At 31.6% G+C, this 13,393-nt stretch overlaps 1 long non-coding RNA gene across 1 annotated transcript; it reads left to right on the forward strand.

The window, feature by feature from the left end:
• The first annotated feature begins 2,194 nt into the window (after window positions 1–2,194).
• Window positions 2,195–3,989, forward strand: LOC106417585. The gene is made up of 3 exons (XR_001283356.3): window positions 2,195–2,326; window positions 2,408–2,559; window positions 2,649–3,989. It is a non-coding gene; the product is annotated as an uncharacterized LOC106417585 (long non-coding RNA).
• Window positions 3,990–13,393: the final 9,404 nt, after the last annotated feature.

Raw genomic sequence — 13,393 nt, forward strand, 5'->3', positions numbered from 1 at the left:
TGATACACTTCCAAACATGATTTAATGATCGGATCGGTAAGTTCACTAATCGACAATAGACCAGCGTGTCACTGCGCCTAATGATAGCTAAACATGATTATATTCAGGTATGAGCCTATTTTCGCAGTTGTCAACTCCTAAGATCAAGATTCTAGTTAGCTACTCTAGAATGCAGGAAATAAGATCTAATTCTGTGAAGGATGTTAATTAATCACCTTAGCAATTCTAAATCAATAATTCATCATTACCATAGAGATGAAGACATAATCAAAGAAAGAATATAAATCATATAAATCAATAGAAAAACGAATGGAGTTCCAAGAGAACTCTGAAAGAGTTCATCTCTTCTCTCCTAAATAGGGATTATGGATATGACTTTTTGATATCCTACCGACCCAACCCGAACCCGAATTAAACCCGTCCAAAATATACACTAAACTAAAAACCCCGAAAAAACCCGGTATCATTAGGGTAATCCGTGAAAAACCCTAGAACTTTAGGATTACCCGTGGGTAACCCGCGAAAACCCAGCTCTGTTTTTTTTTAAAAAATTTATGCTTTTTTAATTAAAACTTTTTAGTTTTAAATTTATAATATAACCCGAATCTTTTTTTTGGTCTTTTTTTAACACTGTTTTATTGAAACTAATTTGGAACATACAACATCATAGAATAATATGACAAATAATGAGAAACTAATGGTTTTCCACACCAGAAAATAGAAAAGATAAACATAATTGATGATACATTAGCAATACCAAACTAGTCTTGTTTCGAAAGTAATGTGAATTAGGTCTTCCCGTTCCAGCAATAGCAGACGACCTTCAATGAAATTACGACAATAATTCTCATAGTTTAGATTCATCTTCTTCTTCAGTTGCCTTGATCAATTTTGTCCCGAGTTAGCATCAGTTAAGCTACCATTGAACAAACTTGAACTACAAAGTACAAATCAGGTAGATAGTTGGGATTGACGATTCACGTCTCCAAACCAACACGGCAAAAACACAGACCACACAAAAGGGACAATAGAACCATAATCAGATCCAAAACGAAGCAAGATCCGTTTTTGGAAGAAGTTTCCACTCCAATATCGCTCACTTCAAAAGCACCGCAGAAAGATACATAAATAATAGAAACATAGGTATCCAACCATAGCAATGGACGCTAGAGAATAAACACTGAAACAAAGTTCTCAGTATCCCTACAACCATCCGCTCTGTTGGACCTCTCACCACCAAGCAGATCAAATTATATCTGTGACGAAGACCAATACAAACAAATAATTAAAAGGTACAAGTGGGAGGCCGGTATCAGTGCTAGAAAAACCACCGACTGGCCTGAGATCTAAATTTGTCAATTGTTTAATCAATTTATCATAATCTTCTTTTTTTTGTCAACAAACTTTTTTTGGTCTAAAAATTTTTTTTTTCTAAAGTTTTAATGGTTTACTAGATTTGGACCCGCGCTTTGAAAGCGTGGGATTATTTTTGCCATAAATTTTTGTTTCTGTTCGGTTAAATTTCGTTTCTGGTTTTAGGTTTTTAGGTTAAATACATCAAAATCGTTCGATTATGTATGGATTTGACCTCAGATTCTTTGACCTGGTTAGTTTTGGATATTTGTACGTTGAGTCGTTTCTCGGTTTAGTTCCAATTAAGTTTTAATTTGTCATGTTCTACAGATATAGAAATCGATCTGATATATATGTTCATTGTTTCGTCTTTACTTTTATATTTTATGTTTGGTTATGTTTTAGTTTGGTTATCGGTTTTCGATTTATATGTCGTAGATTAAATTTTTTTTTTAGAAACTTATCTTGCATTTGACTCATAACTGATTACAGATATTTTGAATGATAAATTTTGTTAAAAAATTTATTAATTTAATTTTTTAATTTTTTAAATAAGTAAAGATATTTCTACATGTGTTTTTAATTTGGACAATAAAGTAAATGTAAATTATAAAAATTGTTTACAATTACAAAAAAAACTTCCAATTTATTACATTTAATTTTGGTCTCCATGATTCTATTTATTTTACTAAGGAAAGTAAAATTTGTTTCCAATTATAAAAGTGGTTTCAAAAAAAAAGTCCAACATTAATTCATGTTGGGCTTATAATTCATGTAAGTTGAGCTTATAAATCATCTTGAAATATTATCAATATTGGTTAAACCCAAAACACGTTAATACCAAAAGACAAAAGGTAAGCTGTCTTTTTGACATTCCACAATTATTTTCTTTTGAAAAAAACGTTCATCCCTATATCAAAATCTTTAAACGCAGATCTGATGAAACTTGCTCCATCAACACAGATCGTTAAAGGTATATCTCCAATAATCAATTTTTTGTTGATAAATATATTATAGGCTCATCGAAACAGCTACTTATGATCTAAGAATCTAGTTTTTCTTATCTACTTTGCATGTCGAATCCTGATGAATGATCTGCTTCATCCGAGGTTGACTCTGTCTGAAAAGTCATATCTCAATACAAAACAAAGATCTGGAGCTAAAGGGTCCGGAAACATCAATCTCTTCAGGTCAATAGCCTTATTAGTAAGTTTGTTCAGCCAGTCTACTTAAACAATAAAAAAAATCAAAATCTTAAGTATTTTAAATTTTCAGAATATGTTTCATGTCATCAGATGTGTTAAGACGTTGAAACCTTGTGGATCAAAGACCACGAGTAACATGCTCACACATCACCTGAAACTTCTTGTTGTAACGATAAGTCTTCAAGTTTTCTCACATCTTTTAAAGTTGTATGCTTTAATATATTTCCGTTCATATTTATATTTTGGTATCTGATCTCTTTTTGATTTTACTGACAACGGTTTGAAAATTTGTATCTATACATACTTGAGGACACAATGTTTCGTACCTTCTATGATCTATTATTTAATCAGACATGTCGATTGAATATATTAGTGTATGTATTCAAGTGTTTGATTATTGGATGTTGGAATCTTTACTAAATTGCAATATATTTATGTTTAAGATCAATAACAATTAGTTTTCATTTGTTTTGGCTACATGTGTGATTAAAAAATGATATGTGAACTTCATGATTGGTTTGTTGTGATTGCTAACACTCATTAATTGTCTCTTTGTTTGTTTATTTTAATATTCCTGTGATTGTATTGAATATTGATATCTACATTTAAGACTTCTGTCATGTACTGTTATTGTTTAGTTTATTAGATTAAGATAATTAGAAACTATAAAAGGATCTTCAGTCTTAAATCTTCTAAGTGATATATTGTTTGTTATTCAGTATATGGCTCTCACCTCTTTTCAATATAGTTTGATTATTGTTCGATGAACTTTTCTTCCCTGATTTGTTTCAGGAGTATATTTTAATTCCTTGTTTCAAGTTTCAAAATAAAATGATTATTTAATTAGAACACACATCCAATGGAATGTTTTAATAGACCAAACATGATTAACCAACATCTAAAACATTGTGTTGCGAGAACACTTATTAGAAAAAGATAAAATGATAAAAAATCTCCATAACATAATAACTCCAGACACATATTCTCCTGCTTTAGTATTCTTTTTTATGCTCAGCTCGTCATTGATCATCTTCTCAACCTTGATTCTTTTCACAGGGCGAACCTTCGAAGTTGATGTGGTGTCCGGATGGTCTACAATGTCATCACATGATCGCTTAGAAGGAGTTGTCATCTAGAGCTTTCATCACTTTGAGTTAAAAGAGACCCCTAGATAATAGATAAATACAGAAAATATTTTAATCACATATTTGAAAATCTTAAAATATGAAGAAGTAAAAAATAAGAGTACGTCATGGTCAAAACTATTAAAATACCTCAGATCCTAAGATTGCTATGGTTCCCTTTCTAGACATAGTTTCATATTGGGAATCAACCATGAGAGTGTTGTAAACTGACCAGACTTTTAGGACCTTAAACTTGGTATCACCACCTTTTAGGCTGTAATACAAAATTTAAAAGTCTTCCCATCAATCTCCTTAATACACTCATGCAACAACTCAAGATCTTCAACTTATATGAAATTTTCAATAGAATGAAAAATGTACTTGGTTAAAAAATTAAGAATCATATTTAAGAGTAAATATGTGACCGTTTAGATAAATACCTCATCGAAAGAGCCATTAAGATTTTTTCTGCTTTTACTCCTATAATGGAGTTACAACCCAATCAAGAAGAATAAATTTTGCTTCAGCTGTATCATCATTAGCCATCAAATGAAGCTTAAACCTAATATTAAGGTCACATAAAGCATAAAATAAGCATAAGCATACACACATATATTGAAACATCTCCAAAACATATAAGTATGTAAATATTACCTTGGTGAAACATTTATCACATTCTTTCTGCACTTCTCACAACCAAGTTGTTTTCCATGCCTAATCTCATCAAGGTACACCAGTTTTTTCTTAGAAGACATTATATGAGAATTGTTTTGTAATCTGCGTGTTTGAACTGAGGATAATATGCTGTATATATAGGAAATAAAGGGCTGTGGGTTTAAGATATTCCAAATCAATACTGTTAGATTATATAAGGCGTGATTTTAGTAAAATCAATAATCTTGTTTTGATTGGTTGTTATTTATATTTTGAAATTATATACAATAAAAATTCGACATGGTAGTTATGCTTTGGTATATTCTTTACTGTTGTCTAAGGAACCTCCGAAATTATCCTTTGCTTGCAGATCGGTACAAACGATTTAGTATATTGGATAATGTAGTAGGTTCTTCCGGAAATCAAGTTTTTTTGCCAAGTTTTGATTTAGCGTATTAATTTTTTGGTATTTGATTTGAGAAAGTTTGGGAAATAAATAACTTGATACCCTGTATTTGAATTCTGCAACATATAATTTTTTCTGGTGCAACCGTTTGTAAGCAAGAAATTCTGTTTGGATGTGATGAATGTTAAAAAAAGTATGATATTAACAGATATGTATTGTTTTAATTTTGAAGTTTTCAGAATCCAATAAAGTTCAAGCTTGGATTTGCTGGAACATCATTCTCAATATACAAAGAGATGGTACATCATATCTATAAGAAAAGAAAACCAGTGTTGATGCAATCGAAGTTTGTTTAAATTGTAGATTGACCACTCTCTGTTAACACCATCTTAAGTGTTACTTTGTTATTTAATGATACGTTATATTACATTAGGAAGGAATAAAGAATTACGTAGCTGTAATATAGGCGTTGCAGTTTGAATAAAAGAAACAGCAAAAATATTGATTTTAATTAAAAGCATATGTTTAAATATAGCCAGTGGCATTTTATTGTAATTACTTTGAAAAGTAGAGGGCACCTCAGAAAGGTCCTTTAGTTTTAATAGTATTGATTCAATAAAATTCAACTATATCAAATAGATAATGACGTTGTAAAATTCTGTTTGTAAATGTTTGTTTTGATATGAGTTATATGAGTAGCTGAGTACCCAGGAAACGTACTTTGATTCAATATAATATAGTAGGAGAGGTCCGCGCTACGCGCGGAATTTAATATATCGGTTTTAATGAAATATATAATTTTGTGTAAATTTTTTTTCATGTTCAGTTAGTTGTAAGTGTGATTATGTTAAGAAAATGAGATTGAGTTTTTAATTAACAGAATTCTTTTTTTTTTTAATGTCAGAGTATCTAATACTGTAGAAAATAAAATTTTAACTTTCAGGTAATCTTAATCACTAAAACTATATTTTGTAGTTGTTTAGGACAATGTCATTGCTACTATTAGTACTTGTTGTTTTTTTTTATATTTATGTTATATTTGAGAATTTATTTTTGCTTCATATTATGTCAGTAATTTGCTAGAGATAAACTAAATCAAATCTAAAACACACCAAATAAACGGAGGAATAATATGCTTTGATAATTATATATTGAGTATTTTCACTCCCTACCCACATAATTTACCATATTTAGTGATCTACCTAAATACACGGTTGACCACTGTCTTTGCCTTAAAGTTGTGCTCACTCCATCACCACTATTTCCCTCAAAGTTTGACTGTGGTAGGCAGATTCTTAATACCTAATTTCTTTTAGTATTTTGAGCAAATTTACTCTTATATATTTATACTTACATAAAATTTTAAACTGGCTATAGAATATTATGCACAAACAGAACGTATATGACAATATATTATTATGAACAAAAATATTATAAATCAGCAAAATACATATTAAACTAACAATAGCAAAATACATATTAAACTAACTATTATTTTAAAATTATTTTATTATGCTATAGTACATGTTAGTTAATAGAATAACTATATATACTTTTCGATATTTGTATTAAAATTCTTTGTAAATCTAAATATGAATATATTAACATCTCAAATTGATAGTAAAAGAAGACCTTTCTTATAAATTATTTCATCTAATCTGTAAATATTAAAATTAAGAATATATCTATAAAATAGTGATAATAATATTTCTGAAGTTCAAAACATAACTTTTAAAAAATTAAGTAAAATAATTAATGTACACAAATATAAATATTTTTATAAAACTAAAATTATCTAATTTGTGGATATGAATATAATTTCTATCTAAATATTTTTTTGAGGATAATATTGCACTCCAAACTAAACTCGGTTAATATGAATTGCACTCGCATCCAAAATGTGCAATTTTCCTATAGATTTGTTTTAGTTTCAAAATCATAATAATCCCCGTATAATACACTACATCTATTTATTATTATTATTTTTCTTTCCCTCAAACTAAAAACTAAAACATATTATAAGCACATTTTTTTCCTTTTCAGTCTAATCCACTATTACAATATGTAATAGAAATCGAGTACTATTTTGTATATGTAAACATACGTGTTTAATATATATGCCTAAACATCCTATACAATCAATACTAACAAACATATAATCTCTGAATAAGAATACTTTTCAATGATAAAAAAAACAACTTTTGGATGTTTTAAAGATACATAAGCAGAACGAACCCGATGTCAGGCGGCGTCGATAATGTTAGATGCGCTCGTGACTAAGCAAGGATGACGACGTCTTCTGTTACTCCACTATCTGCCTGCAAGTCCAGCCTTTCCTCTGTTTTATCTCTTGACCATAACTAAAAGTTGTTTTAAAAAGATCTTAGAGTATTGTTAGGATATTTAGTGGCTGCGATGGATCTCTCTATATACATATAAGCGATTATTGATGTGCATTAAAGTGTCAGTTACATACTACTTGTATGGATGGAAATGCGAAGAGATATATTCATTTAACAAAGTGATGTGTTTTGAATGCAGGGACACGTGGCGCGACGACAGCCTTCGACTTTCTGACGTGGCATCCTAAGTGGATGGTCTAGGAGTGAAGAAAACTCTTCTTTATATATACAGATAACGCAATTGCAATTGCTTTCGAAAAAAGGTAATTGCAATAAATTTTTAAAATTAATTTCAAAACTCGAATTCATACATTAATCATACTTCTCGCGCCATTTCACGGTTTAAATTGGTTTCGATTTATTCCAATTTCAATTAGCGCTCATTTTCAATTTTGGTTCGTTAATATTCAGTTTACCAGAAAAAACCCCTTTTCTTTCAATATAACATAATATAAAGTAGAAATGTGTATGTGTCATTTTCGGTGTTCATTAAAAGCATTTTGATGTCGAGTAAAGGCCTGACTGGTTCAAACACAGCGGTTGCGGTTGCGGGTGATTGCGGTTTCTAACGGTTTTAAGAGATTTGTACGACTGGTTATACAGTTAGAAATTGGTGCGTTTACAGGATATTTATGACTGGTTAACTACCAAATACATCAACGGTTAAATAACAAATTAATAATATTTACATTTTATATAATTATAAAATATAAAAAACTATTATATTATTATAAATATAAAAATTATATTTAGAAAGTTATAGTTTAAATTTTTTAAAAGTATAGAAAATATTTTTATTTTTAAAATTTATAATATTAATTAAAATATAATAGATATATTTTAGTATTTTTATAATTCCAATTAAAAAATTTTATTGAATATTTTTGTTTTTGTATTTATATTGTTTTTAAAAAAAAAGAAAAAAAATTATGAGGTTTAGAGAGGTTTGAAACGGTTTAGAGCAGTTTGAGTGATTGTTGCAAAATGCCAACAACTACTACCAACCGCAAAAAAACTGCGTCTGCGGGTGGTAGCAGAGAAACCAGTCATACCCAAACTCTCATGTTATTGCTGATAACAAGCTCGAATTATGAAATCTAGTTTCTCACTAGTGGAGTGGAGCTCTTCACAACGTCGTCGTTTTGTCATAGCAATTTTTTTTTAAAAACCTATAGCCTTTTGATTAAAATAAACTATAGGGTGTTTGACTAAAAAAAATCCATAGGACACCCGAATCCCGATAGGGTAAACCCGATCGGGTAATTTACAAACCACGACCTGCCTAAAATAAACCCGCGAATTTGAAACCTAAACATACGGGGTTTGGACTTAAAATTTAATAGGTTTAGGATACCATATGAGTTTTTACCCACTATTAACATCCCTACTCCCAAACTAAGAGAAATCAATAGAATAAAGCTTAGGTAGCATAGCTATCAACAATATCTTAGAAAACTATAAAACTAGGTATCAAATTGTCCATGGGCATTATGGTAATTTGTGGTGACGTTTAGGCCCAAATCGGTCATAAAATACACTCGGCTCATCTTCTCGCAAAAGTGTTGTTTGACACCAAGATATTTGTGGGTTGACCGACACTCCTTCATATCTTCGACAGCTTCATCTCGTGAGTCAGGCGTACAACTCTTCAGAAAAACATGCATAACTTTAGATCTAACCATCAGATGGACCTCAAACCGGTGGCATTGAAAAACTAACTAAAATATCTATCTTGTGTCAGAAGATGAGTTCCATCGCCCGGTGGGAAGGCTTCCATACACTAAACCTATGATGCGTATGTGCAGTCTTCCACCTCAAAAAGCTCCATAATCACCAAAGTTCTCTAAAACGTATCTAAACCTGAAAATAATCTAAAAGACACTCCAAACACATATAATAGACTCAATAAAAGACTTATACCATGGCCTTAAAAGTGGTAAAAACCATGGTATATCAAGCTAAGTTTCTTGCAACGAGTTAAATTTATAGGATTGGAAGCTTTGAGTTTTTTTATTGGAATGATTATTTGGTATGAACTTTTGTTTGTTGTTAACAAAGTAAGCAAGATCCTACAGTCAGAAGATATGAATATTGATATTGCTATTGCTATTGCTCAAGTATTAATTCTTATTTCTTTATCTCTTTTCTTTTGTAACTATAGAGAAACAGGTTTCCAAGCAGCAAAAGTAAAAGCTGAACAGATTGATATTGCTATGTAAATTGATCATATATTTTCTGTGAAAGAAAAACAGTTCATTGAAAAGAAAAAATATCATGATAAAGAGCCGAGAAAAGATGAAGAAGATGTGATATTTACAGAAGAAGAAATCTTCCGAATCAATTACTTCATCAAAATTGAGGATCAGAGGTTGGTCTCTTTCGAAAAAAGGTTTGACCAGCTCCAAAGTTATGAAAAGCTTTTACATTTTTGTTTAACCTGAAGAAGCTAAAGTTGACAAATGATGATGAATTGATGATTTCTTGTGTCAACCTTGAAGTTTTCCTCAAGCATGGTAATCGTTCTGATCTTGATGGTAATGAATTATTTACGGAGTTAAATCTTTTAATAGGGAGTTTACCAACAAATATTCAGAAGGTTGCTGGGATATTAGATTTTCTTAAAAAGGTGGATACTTGTTATTCAAATACATGAACTTCATATCGCATAGTGATGACAGTTCATGTTTCAGTTGCATCGGCAGAAAGAAAATTTTCGAAGTTAAAACATAAAATCTTATCATGGTCGAGTATGTCAAGAGAGATTAAATGGTTTGAAGATCATGTTGATTGAAAGGAGGATGGGTAAAGGATTGGACTACACAAATTTTATGAATGAGTTCACTAATAAGAATGCACAAAGAATTGTTTTTGAAGAATACTGCATCATATATATATATTTTTTTTTACATTGATTTTTTTAGATATATTCAAGCTTTTTTAATTGAACATACGAAAAGTAGTCCATTTTTTCTTTCCCTTCTAGTCTTCCAAAACTCTTGATAGGCACTGGGTATGTTCAGTGACGGCCCAAATCCTTGAAATGCCCTATTCAAATTTTAAAAATCTGGCTCCTTTTCTATTGTACAAAAATTAAGATTTTTTTCTAAGCTTAAAAACTCACAAAATATTTGTACCCTAAACCACTGCTTATTATGTTTGTGCCATGGGTCTGACCTGAGTATGTGCTATCAAAATTGTTATATAGAGCAACAATCTCACAATAGATTGAGTATCACCCTCGATGCAAGAATATTATTTGGACTCATTTTTAGTTTTAGGAATCTCGATTCCTCTATTTTACAGGAAGACTGAATCTAATCACTTCGGTGTTATGGAAAAATTATATTTTATGTTTGGGTGCATTTAGGCTCCTAGAAGCTTTGTATCCATGAGATCGCCAAAATGTGTCTTTTTCTTATGGTTGGGCACTGAGCTTAATTCAAGGGAAGAAAATATTGTTTGGAAAATTTTGTGTCAGTCTTTTTTGTTAATAACGAACGGCTATTCTATTATTCAAGTTTGAGATGGTCTGGATAACCAGACCAGATTAGAACAACCAATAAAACAGAGTGATGCTTTGAAATGTGTCAGTCAATAAGGAGGCTGGCTTGGGTTTCGGATCTTTAAAAGAAAAAAATGATGCATGTGAAATGAAAACTGATATGGAAAAATGTATTGCATCAGCCTGTCTCTCTATTCTATTGAAGTAAACTGTAGTGGGATTATTTGTGTGGAAAATATTGTTAAATAATAGAGAAACTACAAAAACAGACCACACGCAAAAAAACAAAAAGCTTTTCTCTCAGCGAGCGACAAACCTAGCCATTGTAGGAAAAAAACTGACTCCTCCTTCCGGCGGTTGCTGTCCGTTTGTGCGACTGCCGGACCCCCTGTGTTCCTATTTTTTTCTCAATCTTTCTTCTCTCTTTTAATGCGGTTGGAAAAACTGTGTTTTGGGCTCAGATCTGGGTTCATGGGTTACATCTGTTCATGGGCGTGTGATGATGATGGTTGTGGTTCTCATCGTTTTAGCTCTCAGTGATGACTTGGTTCTCAAGTGGTTTTGTGGAGCTGCAGACGATCTTTTGGGTGAGGGGTGTGATAACACTCAAATTATCCTATGAGCATGTTTACTCTCTCAAATAAGAGATTCAGTTGTAGTAATCAGGGATCGAATCCACATGAAGCATGGACAAACAATAAACCCAATGCAATCACGATTAAGCTAGACAAGTAAATATGAAAGTAGTAAATAAAGAAGAACAAAGCAGTTGGTTATGTTTTGTTTTGGTCTGGTTCCCCAGACCACCTCTAGGTTAAGTAATAGAACAACCGTTTGATGTAACAAAAAAAGAAAACAGTTGGTTGTTTGGTTTGTGAATATGACAACAAATAGCTAGATCTAGGGTTCAAGGCAATCTGTATTATAGTGTTATATAAGCTAAGAATGTGTGAATGACAATCCTAGAACTCGATGTTTAATGCAAAAAATAACCAGCTCTCGCTGTGAGTCTAATCTATTGACTAAGTCCAGGTTTCGGCTTTAGGTTTCAGCTGTCGCATGTCAAGACGGATCGATTGTCGATCGATACTATTGAATGAGTGTCGATAGACACTGCCTTAGGCAAGCGTTACCGATTTGATTGATTTGTTCACTAGTTTTACCATATCAGTTGTTGCATGTTTCTAGTTAGCTACTCGAGAACCTATTGTCGTAGTTGTCTACAATCCTAAGTTATCAGGGTTCTAGTTAGCTACTCTAGAACATATGCAATAATAATAATTCTGACAAAGATTGTTTTATAATTTCACCCTAGCAGTTCTATATGTTCCAATCCGATAACCCTAAATCTAACAAGAGAAACTACTCAGACATGGCAAGACGAAGCATATCAACAATCTGAATAGAATGCATAAATATAATAAGGTAAGAAAAATGGAATTCCAATACAAAGCTCTGAATGAATCTTGGATCTTCTCTCCAAATCTACTAAAAACCCTAAAACTGTATGTTGTAATGTAAAAGTTTTGTTTTCCTCCCAAACAATGACAAACACTATAAATATTAGGCAAAAGTTGGCCAGGGGTAGTCTTGTAGTTATGTGGATCATATGGGCTCAATCCGGCCTCGGACAAGTCGACCCGTCAATGCGCGTCACTGTTGAGCGACGACAAAGACAGTCTATCTAAATGTCGACTCTGGCTGTTTTCTTGAACAACTACGAGTTTCTTCTATCTCTACCTCCAAAATGCTCTATAATCTCCACATTGCTCCAAAACATACCTAGACCTGAAAAAACTCTAAAAAGACCCTAAACACACAAATAATAGACTCTAAAACAATCATATACCATGGCTGAAAACTGGTAAAATCCATTGATTAAGCGTTTAAGCACACACCAATTAACCTAATATGCCAACAATACCACAATCGAATGGTATGTCACTGTAGCATTTTAGGATCGAATCCACAAGGAACTAATGATCTATAACACCAAGAATACACAAGCTTCCTTAATCTAAGCAAACAAGAAGATGGATGATTTAGTAACAAGCTAATGTCCTAGGAATATAAACAAGGTGATCTCAAATCCAATCAAGAAATAAGTGCAAGAATTCAATCAAATGCTAAGGATGGATCCATGGGCAATGATAATTGATATAAGGTGATCAAGGTTCAATCTAGGATGTTCAAACAAAACAATCAACAAGTCTATAGGTCTAGATCTCATTCAATATAGATTAATCCACTGTCGTGGCAAAAACCCCTATGCTAATCATGAATTAAACATCAACTGTCGTTGGCTAACGCAATCAAGTATGCATGAATCACAAGTCCACTAACCACTTAAACATCTCAGACATCAACTGTCTGGCCAAATATGTAAAATACAATACTAAGTTTATTCAAACATTTTAACAAACACCTTTCGGGCGTAAAATAGCTTAAGGTCTAGATGAGAGTGATCAAGTCTAATCTAGCATTAAGAACACTTAGCAAACATAGAACATTGTTAATCAAGCAATAAACATCGTAAATATAGTCACCCTAATCTATTTAACCCATAAATCACAAGGTCACTACTCACTAATCTCCATGAGAAACCTTAAACCAATGTAAGGATCAAGGCTAATCATGTTAATGAGCAAGAGAAACACAAATATAAGATGAAGTACTTCCTTAGATTATAAAAATTCAAGCTTTTACAAGTTTAGACAAAGTCTTGAGAGAAAATGAGATAAAAATAA

Source organism: Brassica napus, chromosome C9 (genome assembly GCF_020379485.1).
Source record: "Brassica napus cultivar Da-Ae chromosome C9, Da-Ae, whole genome shotgun sequence".
Lineage (NCBI taxonomy): Eukaryota > Viridiplantae > Streptophyta > Magnoliopsida > Brassicales > Brassicaceae > Brassica > Brassica napus.